The 13,918-nt window shown below is 46.4% G+C and overlaps 1 long non-coding RNA gene across 1 annotated transcript in view; it reads right to left on the minus strand.

Moving 5' to 3' along the window:
• Positions 1 to 7,594: 7,594 nt before the first annotated feature.
• Positions 7,595 to 13,918, minus strand: part of LOC308701463 — a 30,550-nt gene continuing 24,226 nt past the window's right edge. The window contains exon 5 of the long non-coding RNA XR_014031442.1: positions 7,595 to 9,541. This is a non-coding gene — a long non-coding RNA (uncharacterized lncRNA). The remainder of the gene's footprint in view (positions 9,542 to 13,918) is intronic.

Below are 13,918 nucleotides of genomic sequence, written 5' to 3' on the forward strand. Positions count from 1 at the left end.
TCTGCTATAAAAAAATAGTCCCTGACCGTGAACAACACAATAATGTGCGTGAAAGCTCAAATAAAAACAACAAACCGTTCTCAAACTTTGTCTCATTCTTTTTCATAGGGCGCAGTGATAAATAGAACCGTAGGGTGAAGCGGTCATTGCCGTGTTTTATCATGAATAAAGCACAGCTATTGACCAATCAGAATCATGAATTGGACCCATCCGTTTTATAATCAACAATATTATTGATCTTCCTTACTTACAGTGGACGATGACGCAATTTTTCTTCTAGAAACAATCTTTGTTGTATTATTTTCATGTTAACACTGTAAAGCTGCTTTGATCTAATCTGTATTGTAAAAAAAAACGCTATATAAATAAAGGTGATTTGACTTGACTACTAAGCCAATAAAATGGCGTCTACTATCCAGTGAGACAACCTTTACTTGGAGAGAGCCTTTCCCTTCAGCTTCCCACCATAATAGACAAAGAGCTGGTCTGAGGTCCTGAAACACTGCGTTCTGTCTACATAAGCATGGAGGGCGCATACTGGACAGAGCAGTGCCAAGGCTGGGTCTGCCTCCTCCGAGGGCATCGCTTGAATGTTCACCACCTAATCCCTGAAAGGAGTGGTAGGAACCTTGGGCATGTCTCCAGGCCGAGGTCTCAAGATAATGTGAGAGTTAGCCAGCCCGAATTCCAGGCATGCTTTACCAACCGAAAATGCCTGCAGGTCCCCTGCCCTCTTGATGGAGGCCAAAGTGACCAGAAGCGCTGTCTTCATAGACAGGAACTTAAGCTCCACTTATTGCAATGGCTTAAAGGGAGCTCTCTGCAGAGCTGATAAGACCACTGCGAGGTCTGAAGAGGGTATAAGAGGAGAGCGAGGATTTAATCTTCTCGCCCCCCTCAGGAACCTGATGACTGGGTCATCCTGTCCACCTGTTTTCGACTCCACAAGGTCGGGGTGCACAGAGATTGCAGCCACGTAAACCTTCAGGGTGGAAGGAGACAGCCTTCGTTCTAACCATTCTTGGAGGAAGGAGAGCACGGACCCGACCGTGCATTTTCTGGGGTCTTCTCTGTGAGAACACCAGGAGACGAAGAGGTTCCACTTCAACGCAGTTTACGCAGTCAACGCATAGGCGTGTCTCCTGGATAGGGCTCTAGCGGAATTGGTGGTAGCCACCACCTGAGGTACTCAAACCTGCTGCATCCCGTCCAGGACCCACGCATGCAGGTACCACAGATCGGGACGTTGGTGCCAGAGGGTGTCCAGTCTCTGAGAAAGGAGGTCCTTCCTCAGAGGGATAGACAGATAGATAGATGCCTTTATTCATCCCCACAGGGGAAATTCCTATGTCCAGCAGCATATAGTGTGTGTTGGCTAAATAACAAGCATTCTCACTACAATACACTCATAAAAACACAGATGATAACAATTAGTCACCGAACAAACTACTATCATTAGTAGTAAATAATTAAAACACTTCAAACAGATCCATTATGCAGTCTTATGGTGGCCGGAACAAATGACCTCCTAAACCTCTCAGTCCTACAACTCATGGAGAGGAATCGGTCTCTGTGGCTGCTTTGCTGGGCAACCATAGTGTCATGCATTGGGTGGCTCCTATTTGTGAGGATGGATTCATCATGCTCCTCATTCTTTTCTCCACCAAAACTCCTACGGAGTCCACACTCCATCCCAACATTGACACACACTTCCTGACCAGTTTGTCAAGTCGGTTCCCCTCCCTGGCTGTCATACAACTGCCCCAGCACACCACTGCAAAAAACACAGCAATGGCCACAACCGACTGATAGAAAAGGTACAGCATCTCATTACAGATTTGGAAGGATTTTATCTTCCTGAGAAAAAAAAAAGAGTCTGCTCTGACCTTTCCTATATGCTGCATTTACATGTACTGACCAGTCCAGTTTTTGGTTAAGGTGGACTCCCAGATATTTGTACGTCTGGACCACCTCAATGTCCTCTCCCTCAATTACCACAGGTAAATGATGTGACCTACGCCTCCCAAAGTCCACTATCATCTCCTTGGTTTTTGATGTATTAAGAATGAGACCATTGCACCTGCTCCAGGTCGCAAACTCTTAGATGACCCTCCTGTACTCCTCCTCGTCTCTTCCCCTCACACAAGCCGCCACCACTGTATCATCAGAATATTTTTGTATGTGGCATGATGATATTCTGTACGAAAAGTCTGATGTGTATAGGGAGAAGAGGAAAGGGGATAGTATTGTTCCCTGAGGGGCCCCAATACTTATCACAGTGTCTGAGACCGTATTCCCCAGTCTGACGTACTGTGGCTGCTCTGTCAGATAACTGATGATCCACTCGATGAGAGCAGGCTCCATGCCCAGGTTCTCGAGTTTTCCTCTCAAGATCTGAGGCTGGATGGTATTGAATGCACTCGAGAAATCAAAGAAAATCAACCGCACATATCCCCCTGTCCCATGAAGGAAGGAGAGGGCTCGATGAAGCAAGTAGAGGACAGCATCCTCCACTCCCATGTTTGCTCGATAGGCAAACTGCAGGGGGTCAAGTGCCTGCTGTAGTTGTGGGCCCAGGAGCCGGAGAAGGAGCCTCTCGAGGGTCTTCATGATCACAGACGTCAAGGCCACTGGTCTGTATTCCTTGACCCCGGATGGTCTCCCACCCTTAGGCACTGGCACAATGCAGGATGTCTTCCACTGCTTCGGCACCTGACTCTTCTGGAGACTCCAGTTAAAAAGTGAGTGCAGAGGAACTGCCAACTCCACAGCACAGTCCTTCAGAAGCCTCGGTGGTATTCCATCCGATCCAGCTGACTTGCCAGGGCGCAATCTTCTAAGCTCCGTCCTCACCTCCATGCTAAAATAACCACTGTTGGGTACTTCAGCTAAGCAGGAGGCAGCAGCAGAGATGGAACAGCCACTGAGTGAAGCAGGGCCGGAGGCAGCAGCAGAGGAGGAACAGCCGCTGAGTGGAGCAGGGCAGGAGGCAGCAGCAGAGGAGGAACAGCCGCTAGGTGGAGCAGGGCAGGAGGCAGCAGCAGAGGAGGAACAGCCGCTAGGTGGAGCAAGGCAGGAGACAGCAGCAAAAGTGGAACAGCTGTTGGATAGAGCAGGGCAGGGGACAGCAGCAGAGGTGGAACAGCCTCTGGGTGGAGCAGGGCAGGAGACAGCCACAAAAGTGGAGGAGCTGTTTGATGGTGTGGCGCAGGAGGCAGCAGTAGAAATAGAACTGGCACTGGGTGGAGCAGGGGAGGAGGCAACAGCAGAGATGAAACAGCCAGTGAGTGGCGCAGGGCAGGAGTCAGCAGCAGAGGTGAAAAAGGCCGCTGAGTGGAACAGGGCAGGAGACATCAGCAGAGCTGAAACAGCCACTAGGTTGAGCAGGGCAAGAAGCAGCATCAGGGATGGAACAGCCGCTGAGCGGAGCAGGGCAGTAGGCAGCAGCAGAGATGGAACAGCCACTGGATGGAGCAGGGCAGTTGGCAGCAGCAGAGATAGAACAGCCACTGGGTGAAGCGGGGCAGGAGGCAGCAGCAGACGTGGAGCAACCTCTGAGTGGAGCAATGCAGTAGGCAGCAGCAGAGATGGAACAGCCACTGGATTTAGCAGAGCAGGAGGCAGCAGTAGAGACGGAACAGCTGCTAGATGGAGCAGGGCAGCAGGCGCAAGAGAAGGCAGCAGCAGAGATGGAACAGCCACTTGATTTAGCAGAGCAGGAGGCAGCAGCATAGGTAGAACAGCCACTGGGTAGAGCAAGGCAGGAGGCAGCAGCATAGATGGACCAACCGCTGGATGGAGCAGGGCAGGGGGTAGCAGCAGAAGTAAAACAAGCGCTGGATGGAGCAGGGCAGGAGGCAGCTAGAGCCCGAAGCCATTTGTTTTGAGAATAATGGCTGGCTGATGAAGTTATTGGCTGGCTAGCCGGCTCAGCCAAAACCTAAATGGCTGCTGCAGCCGCCAAACTTTTCATAGCTGCAAATGGCTGAAGCCATGTTTTTTGGAATAAAATGTTATATATATCAGACTAGGAATAATATATTTACAAATACCTCTGTAAATGTCTTCATAATATAACTAGGTACTACTGAAGTGGAGATTTCGGACTTCGAGTATGAGAGAAAGGTCATTTTGAGAAAACGGGCTTTAAAGATTTATCATCAGCCAATGAGATTGCGCATTCAGTCTTTTTTACTTTCACGATTGGTTGCTGATAAAAAGGAAATGACCATATTTGGATCTGACAGGATTGTACAGAAGAGAGAGAGCTGCCTAACGGTGCATGTGATGAGAGGGTGACGGAAGAGATCGCGGAGAAGTATGTTGATTAAGAACGCAACCTTTTGTTGAATTTGTGAGAAATCTACAGAAGCAAACAGACGAAGTGTAGTAAAATAAAGACCTAACTGTGTATTTCGGACTTTTTTTCACCACAATTCTGAAAGAAGATGTTATTGAAGACAAATATCCAAAAATCTCAAAATTGACCAGTAAAAAAAAAAACGATGTTTCTCGCCTTAATATAAACACACACTGTTATCAGTATTATTGTGGACAAAGTTTTGCACATTTCACTTCAATGTACACTGAAGCATGCGTCGTGAATTAGAAACGGTGGTTTGTCACTGCAGTAATATCACGTTCAGTGCTATAAATATCTCCGTTCCAGAATATTTGGTTCATAACATCAATCTTTGATTCAGGTGTTTGTGCAACCGTGCCCTGAAGATTTAACAAAAGTCTGGGTAGGCCTAAGTTAAAAAAAAGTAAGTAGGAATTAGGAAAGTATGTGAGAAGTGAGATCAAAATTACCTTGCTTGCTTCTTTCCGCCATTTCACCTCAGTGCGAGAAAAAAATGCATCGCTTCTTCTGTACGGAAAACGAGCAATTTTAATTGGTCGTCAATTCGCTGTGAGTCTGTGTATCGTAGCAACGAGCACAAGACTGTGCTGTTATGAATCCAGTGGGAAAATATATCTCGTGTATTTATATATTTCATGTGTGTATGTCTCTATGTGATAGAATTATTATTTGATGTAAATAATTCTAGCCGGCTCAGCCAAACTTTATCAGATGGCGGCTCAATTTGGCTTACGAAGTTATTGGCTGGCGGCGGCTGAAATTCTAAATGGCGCAAATGGCGGCGCCTGGCGGCGGCTTCGGGGTCTAGAGGCAGCAGCATAGATGGAACAACCGCTGGGTGGAGCAGGGCAGGGGGTAGTAGCAGAAGTAAAACAACCGCTGGATGGAACAGGGCAGGAGGCAGCAGCAGAGGTAAAACAGCCACTCGGTGGGCATAGTGGAGAGTCACAAACAGGAGCAAACCTACTATAAAAGTGGTTGAACTCGTTAGCCAACGAGACATCTCCTTGAGTCACCCTACCATTCTCCTTATAGACAGAAATCACTCTCATGGAAGGCCACACCTCTCTTGTGCTGTTATGCTGCAGTTTTTTCTCCAGCTTTTCCTTGTAGTCTTTTTTAGCTTGTCTTATGGCCTTCTTCAAGTCACGTTGGGCATCTCTGATCCTTTTCCTGTACCCAGCTTTGAAAGCCTCCCTCTTCTTGACCCTCCCTCACCACATCCATGCAAAAATTAATGTAATCAGTCACACATTCAACCGCCCCATCAATATTATTGTCTGACCTGTGGGTGTCCATAAGTGTGTTCCAATCAGTAGACTGGAAGCAGTCCCTCAGAGCTTCGCTAGTCTCCGGGGTCCACCTCCTGCAGGATCTGGTGGTTGCAGGCAGTCTCATTACACAAGGTCTGTAGGACGACCTGAGATGGATCAGGTTGTGGTCTGACTTGCCGAGCGGGGGCAGGGCGAATACACTATAAGCATTTTCCACATTGATGTAGCAGAGATCCAGAATGCTGTTATGCCTCGTGTGACAGTTGACATACTGTGTAAAGCCGGCCACAGATGAGCTAATGTCAACATGATTGTAATCTCCCGAAATGGCAATCAGCGCATCTGAGTGTTGTGACTGTATTCTTGCAACTGCGTCCTGGATGACATCACACGCTACTGAAGGATCTGCGCGCGGTGGAATGTAAACAGTGATGGCGACGATGTGAGAAAACTCCCGCGGCACATAGTAAGGTCTTAAACTCACCGCTAGTACCTCCACATCCCGGCATCAGATTTTTTTCTTAACAGTTATATGACTGGAGCGGCACCATCTATCGTTCATGAGCAGCACCAGTCCTCCTCCTTTCGTCTTTCCACACTTCTCCGACTGTCTGTCCGCCCGCACCATGGTGAAACCAGGTACGTTGATAACTGAGTCAGGGACAGCATCGGTGAGCCACGTCTCCGTAATACAGTATAGACTGCATTCCCAATATATCCGATCAGTTTTTATCAGGGCCTCCACCTCCTCACACTTATTAGGCAGCGAGTTAACGTTGCCCATAATGATCGATGGCAAAAAAGGCTTATGAGCTCCAGCCCGGCATCCACGGAAGGTTTTTCGCAACGCACGCGGGATCTGGTGAATAATCCCATTAGATTTTCCTTGTGGTCGCAGGTGAAGTTTGTCACGTGAATATGTTATTTAACACATTTTATACCACAATCAAACACCATTTAAAGATGCATTTACTCAGCACAACACAGAGCTTTCCGAACTTGCTGCCAGCACAGTTGGCACATGCGCACGATAGAGATAGAGAAAGGCCAGGAAAGAGCTGTCATGAGGAGCACCAGTTTGGAGAACTAAGTCCGGGTGAGCCAATGAGGCGCAACCAAAAGGACCTGCTCTTCATCCTTCCTGATTTTGCACAGGACCTAGGCTCACTGGGGGAAACGCATACTTGCAGAGGCCCCGCGGCCAGCTATGTGCCAGTGCATCCGTGCCGAGAGTCCCCTCAGTCAGGGTATAATACACGGGGCAGTGGGAAGAGTCTAGGGAGGCAAAGATATCAACCTGTGCATCGCCAAACTGTTCCCAAATCAGCTGAACTGTCTAGGGATGGAGTCTCCAGGAAGTGGCTGAACCCATGAGAGCTTGTGGGCCGCACGGTTCAGCTCTCCCGGAATGAGAATGGCTTGAAGTGACCTCAGATGCTTCTGACTCCATAGGAGGAGATGGCGGGCGAGTTGCGACATACGGCGGGAATGTAGACCACCTTGTCAGTTGATGTACGCTACTGTCGCCGTGTTGTCTGAACGGACTACTACGTGTTGGTCCTTGAGCTACGCCTAGAAGCGGTGCAGAGCCAAGCATACAAGCATAACTGAAGGCCCAAACGGGCGCCGTGCCAGAGCACCATGACCCTGTGTTCGCAAACCTGGTCTCGAGAGTGAACTAGGATCACCCTAGTTCACTGGAAAATTGGCTGTGTAAACACACAGATTAAAGCCTATATATCGACTCTAGAAACTAACTCTACAAACATTTGTAAAAAAGTGATAGATGGGTCTCTTAACCTTTACGCTGAGGAGAAAATCCAATGAAAATCTCAACTTTGAAGGGACCAAGAGAAACATGATTATGTATTTCTACTCAGCATGACTTTTAGATGCAACTAAAGTGAAATTATGAAATTATTTATTCTTGATGCAAGAAGGAGGAGCAGACAATAAAAATGGACAATAAAAGTTTAATACTTGGTGCAGAAAATACAAAAAGAAAGTAAAATTGGAAACAAATAAGACAGATCTTTCTTTATCGACTAACAAGATAGCAAAGCATCTTAATCAGCCTCTTCTTCAGCTTCCTGAGCAAGAACAGTTAGTAAAAAAAACACTTGTACTTTTAAACATATAGATTATATAAAGCAATATTATATATGCGATATTGCTCTTTAAGAAGGAACTTTATCTTTAAGTTGATATCATGAATATCACAGTTAAAACTGCTGTTCTTAAAGATAAACTATTTAATGTGACAAATTTTGACAATGTTTTGTTTATACTTTCGATTGCTGTGGCCAGGGCTGAAGAGTTTTAGAATCGCTCCCCCGAGAAAATTTTGATTTCTCTAATTTACATATGTGCATTTCAATACATATGAAGGCTAAACAAATTATAGTAATAGCTTTAAAATCATGTCAGAAGCAGTAGATTGTTTGTCAATATCTGCTCTCTCTCTTCATCTCCATCACTCTCTTTTTCTCTCAGTCTCTCTACTATGGTCTGGCTCTTCCCCTCCTAAAGCTGAACATTCTCTGATATTCTTTTGATTTTTTTCTCTGTCAGTGAAGAAAGTAAACATAGGCTGAACTGATATTTATATACATCAGTTTTCCTGATTATTTTCCTAATCTTATTTTCGTTATGGTCACTTATAATTTCTATCCTAAAATAGCTGTCAAATATGAAATGTTTAGTTTAGCTATATTTGTTCTCACACTTCATGACGGTTAACTGAAGCGCTAGATCATGCGCTCAGCAGCTTCTGTGAACATAAAGCCTGTCTACTTTAATTTGATTGGTCATCTCAATATTCTGATGTTGATGAGCGGCGACAGACCGCAGAGCTCAGACGAGAAGATCTTGGAGCTGTGCAATATCCTTGCAGCACTAAAGTAGAGTTAATACTATATTAGAGAATTATTTCACAACCTTTGTTATATACACCTCAGAAATATACTGAAGTCTGGAGCTCGGTGACTTCATAACTGGCTACAGCCGTGGTTGAGGCTGGTTTAGACAAACTAATAGTAAAGAGAGGTGGCATCACACTTGAAAGTGCTGGAACTGAAGATAAGCTACTTAATGTGAGTTTTTGTATGACTGTGTAGATTAGATGAATGAGTGAAGCTCTTCCCACATGCAGTGCAGTGATACGGTTTCTCTCCAGTGTGGATCCTCTCATGTGTTTTCAGATGTTCTGACTGACTGAATCTCTTGTCGCAGTGTGAACACTTGTAAGGTTTCTCTCCAGTGTGGATCCTCTCGTGTGTTTTCAGGAATTCTGACCGACTGAATGTCTTGTCGCAGTGTGAACACTTGTAAGGTTTCTCTCCAGTGTGGATCATCTTGTGTGTTTTCAGATGTCCTGACTGACTGAATCTCTTGTCGCAGTGTGAACACTTGTAAGGTTTCTCTCCAGTGTGAATTCTCTGGTGCCGTTTCAAACCTGCCGCTGTGATAAAAGTCTTCTCACACTCAAAGCACACATGATTTTTTACACCAGTGTGTATTTTCTGATGTTCTTTTAAATCCTGCGGACGTGAAAAACTCTTTCCACACAAAAAATATGAATGTGGTTTCTCCTGTGAATGAACATTCATGTGTTTCTTCAGGGCTGAAGCCGACAAAAATGTTTTACCACATTGATTACATTCATGCATTTTCTCTCCAGTGTGGATCCTCATGTGCTCCTGAAGGTTTCTTTGATGTCTAAAACTCTTCCCACACTGATCACATGTGAACGGTTTCTCTCCAGTGTGGATCCTCATGTGAATCTCGAGACTATGTTTGCGTGTGAAACTCTTTCCACACTGAGTGCAAGTGAAAGATTTCTGAGATCTTCTTTGATGTTTCTCCACTTCATTCACTTCTTCATTTTCATCCATCGGGTCTGAAACTAAAGTTAAAAAAAGCTCAGTAAATCAATAAAAGAACAATTATGTAGTGAAAAATAACAACAACAAAAAAAAAACCCAGATGTAATAGCAGAAAGTATTGAGTTTTGTTCAAACAACAGTTATACAAGATAATGATGATTTTGATCCATTATGTCCCAGGAATTTTCCATGAAAGGGGTGCATTAATGTACTAGACATTATTTTTATTTATTCATTTATTCATTAAAGACACAAATCTATAGAGCCCCTAATAATTGGATATTATGATGGGAGGAAATAATATTTCAATACTTTTGTGTTCCCGCAAGAAACTTTTTGATACTCGCAAAACGTACTTGGTTACTTATGTAACCTCGGTTCCCTTAGAGATAAGGGAACGAGTACTGCGTTGCAAACGCTGTGGGAAAACTCCTTTTCTCGAGAATATTGAAGCCTTTATTTTAAAACTCATTGCTTGCAGCACAGGCGAGAGCATCATGCTCGCGCGAGCTTGCTGATAGGCTGTGCTGTAGGCCAGGGGTTCCCAAACTTTTACATTCTAGGACCCACCTAGACAAGTATAATCAATCTCAAGACCCACTTGCACTGGTGCTACCAACTTTCTCAGTTGGTCGCACCAGCATGATTTGGTCGCACCTTTTTTTTTTTTTTTTGCTACATGCCATGGGATTAATCAATGCATGCTGATGGTCTTAATCTGCATACCCTAGTTTTTCACTGATGTAAAAAGACTGACAGTGACAAGACTTCATGTTAGCAAAATATTTTAAACTGTTAACTCTTAAAATAAAAAAAAAAACATGTATGTTCTTTAATGTTTGATTATAATTTTACCGTCTTCACATAGGGATGGGAAATGATAAGATTTTATCAATAATAAAAATGCCACTGACGATTCTGCTTATCGATCCGATTCTTTAACGATTCTCTTTTCGATTCTTAATAGCACTGTGTGGAAAAATGTGGTCATATGCCTTTCAAAAAAAATAAAATAAAAAATATTTTAAAGCTTAAGCTTGAGTAAGCACACTGTACTTTTATGTAATTTATGTAATAAATAGAGCCTTATTGTAAAGTGTTACTGATTAGTTATACACCGATTCAGACGTCTCCTGAGTTCACTGTTGGAAAGATCAGTTGTTTTAACCATTCATTAAAATGAATCGTTCAAAGGAGTCATTAGTTCGCGAATTGGACGTGTGCGCGTTGTGTGATTATCCCAGCAGTTAGGACATGGACATCCAAGATTTGTGTCAACACAGAAAACATTTCCGACTTTTTACCACCGTGTCAATTTATTTTGATTAATATGTGCGAGGGAGAGAGAGGAAGACAGCGCCTAGTTTGGAGACGGTGAAGTCTTGTTTAATTTTTCGCCTGGCTCCGAGAGAGAGAGCGCGTGCGCGACCTCTCTCTCTCTGCTCATTCTTTCAGTTAAACATGCACTGTGTGACTCTGTCACACGCGCAGCAGTTCATCTAGGCTACTCACCGATCAAATAAGACTTTGGCGGGACAAAAATTCACTTTGGCGGGCGCTAAAACTCACATAAAAGTTGTTTGGTCATTAATCGGACTGGTTTTGTTCCACTCATCGTAACATAAATTTAGCTGCAGCTAAGTGCCTTTGCGCGACCCACCTTCTCTCACTGCGTGACCCACAAGTGGGTCGCGACCCACAGTTTGAAAACCACTGCTGTAGGCAACTGCACGAACCAATGGCGAGAGAGCAGAGGCGCGCGAACCAATCAGAGAGCTTGGCGCCCTGCCATACTCGAGCGCGCCAAATAGGGCGTGGCATGAGAGTATAAATACAGAGAAATCTCGCCATAAAACAGGTCTAATCGACTGAACGAAAAATACCTGATGTTAGAGAAATAGCACGGCAGGGCAACGCAGTACTCGTTCCCTTATCTCTAAGGGAACCGAGGTTACATAAGTAACCAAGTACGTTCCCTTACGAGAACGTTCTCTCGTACTGCGTTGCAAACGCTGTGGGAACACTTTTTAAAACGCCGTGCTATAAGTCTCATGGCTACTCTGAAATCCAGGAATCCCGGGATTAGGAAAAAGTAGCCAAAATACCACAGACCAGAACATCGGGCCTAGAGATATCATAGTGTGTACATAGACTGGAGCAAAGGGCCAGCCTATGTAAAGTTCCCTATAACTCAGAGAACAGCCGAGTATCTGAGCCAAAAATTAGCCTGGGTCCATAGAGCCAGGGCTAGATGGAGAGAACTCGTGCTTGTAAAGCAGGGACCTCTAAGTTATAAAATCTTGCAAATGTGGACAGAGCTGACCAGCCGGCCGCCGCACAAAATGTCTTCAATAGGGACACCACTGGTCCAAGCCCACGAGCAGGCGATGCCTCTCGTAGAGTGAGCTCTAACACCTATGGGACAAGAGAGGCCCAGTGAGGTGTATGCTAGAGCAATAGCGTCAACTATCCATCTGGATAGCGTGAGTTTCGTGACCGGAAGACCCTTGGTCCGGCCCCCGAAACAGACAAAGAGCTGTTCAGACTGTCGAAACGAGGCCGAACGCTCCAAGTATATTTTCAGCGCTCTAACAGGGCAGAGCGTGTGAGCATCACTGTCTTCTCCCGATGTTGGGAGAGCTGACAGAGAAATTACCTGTGCTCTGAACGGAGTCGAGAGCACCTTAGGCACATAACCATGTCTTGGCTTCAAAAGGACTTTAGAGTCGTTTGGGCCAAACTCAAGACAGGAAGCGCTCGTAGAAAGCGCATGTAAGTCCCCTACTCTTTTAACTGACACCAGTGCCAATAACAGAGCGGTTTTCAAGGAGAGGGGCTTTAGGTCCGCCGACTGAAGTGGTTCAAAGGGGGGTCCCTTAAGGGCTCGTAGAACCAGGGAAAGATCCCAGGCCGGCACTGAAGGTGGCCGTGGCGGGTTGAGCCTTCTAGCTCCTTTAAGGAAGCGAACAATAAGGTCGCTTTTTCCTAAAGAAGATCCAGCCACCATAACGTGAAAAGCCGCAATGGCTGCCACATATTCTTTGAGCGTGGACGGGGAGCGTCCCGCGTCCAACATCTCCTGAAGGAAGGAAAGTACCATAGGCACTTCACAAGTATACGGGTCGAGGTCTCGAGCCAGACACCAGCTGGAGAACACTGACCACTTAAGGTGGTAGAGACGTCTAGTGGATGGAGCTCTAGACTCCAGAATAGTATTTAGGACGCCCTCTGGGAGGTCCTGGGGTACCCGTTGAGTGGCCATGCATGTAGGGCCCACAAGTCGGGACGGGGGTGCCAGATCGTTCTGTTCGCTTGAGCCAAGAGGTCGCTCCTCAGAGGAATTGGCCAAGGGTCCGAAACAGACAGCTGCATCAGCTCTGGGAACCAGGTTTGGGTCCGCCAAAGGGGAGCTATCAAGAGGATCGCACATCCCGTGTTCCTGATCCGTTCGATAACCTGAGGTAGCATCGAGACCGGAGGGAACGCGTAAAGGGGAAGGTTGGGCCAGTCGTGGGCCAGCGCGTCCTTCTTCTTTGAGAAGAAGATTGGGCAGTGACAGTTGTCTTCTGAGGCGAAGAGGTCTACCTCTGCCTGCCAGAAGACTTCCCATAATAGGAGAACTGTCTGAGGGTGGAGTGACCATTCCTCTGGGGGAACGTTGCCCCGAGAGACCATGTCTGCTCCTGTGTTCGACATGCCCGGCACGTGAGCTGCCCTGAGCGAGCGCAGATTGGTCTGAGCCCATAGTAGCAACTGAGTGGCTATGGCGAACAGATTGCGAGATCTGAGGCCGCCCTGGCGATTTATGTAGGAGACCACTGACATGTTGTCCGTCCGGACCAAGACATGGTGTCCCGCCAGGTATGGAAGGAAGGTTTTTAGGGCTAGAAAAACCGCTCTCATCTCGAGGCAGTTGATGTGTAGGCGTTTCTCCGAGCTCGACCAGAGGCCGGACGCAGGCCTGCCCTCATACAGGGCTCCCCAACCTGAGTTGGAGGCATCTGTCGAAATGACCCTCCTTTCTGAGACCACTCCCATGCTTACACCCTGCTGGTACCAGGTGGCGTTCCTCCAGGGGGCCAGAGCCTGAATGCAGTGCTGGTCCACCCTGATATTTAAGAGGCCCGAACGCCAGGCGTGAGGTGGTACCTGAGGTGCTAGCCACAGCTGAAGAGGACGCATGCGCAGTAGGCCTAGTTGGAGTACTGAAGATGCCGAAGCCATAAGGCCCAAAATCCTCTGATACGTTCGGAGGGGTATGGAAGCGCCCTTCGCGAACGACGCGGCGAGCCGCTGAATCGAGAGAGCACGGGCTGGTGTGGGCCATGCTCTCATAAGTACAGAGTCGAGAACTGTTCCCAGGAACGTGATACGTTGGCCAGAATACCAGAATACTC

This window comes from Scardinius erythrophthalmus (assembly GCF_964197995.2).
Source record: "Scardinius erythrophthalmus genome assembly, chromosome: 14".
Lineage (NCBI taxonomy): Eukaryota > Metazoa > Chordata > Actinopteri > Cypriniformes > Leuciscidae > Scardinius > Scardinius erythrophthalmus.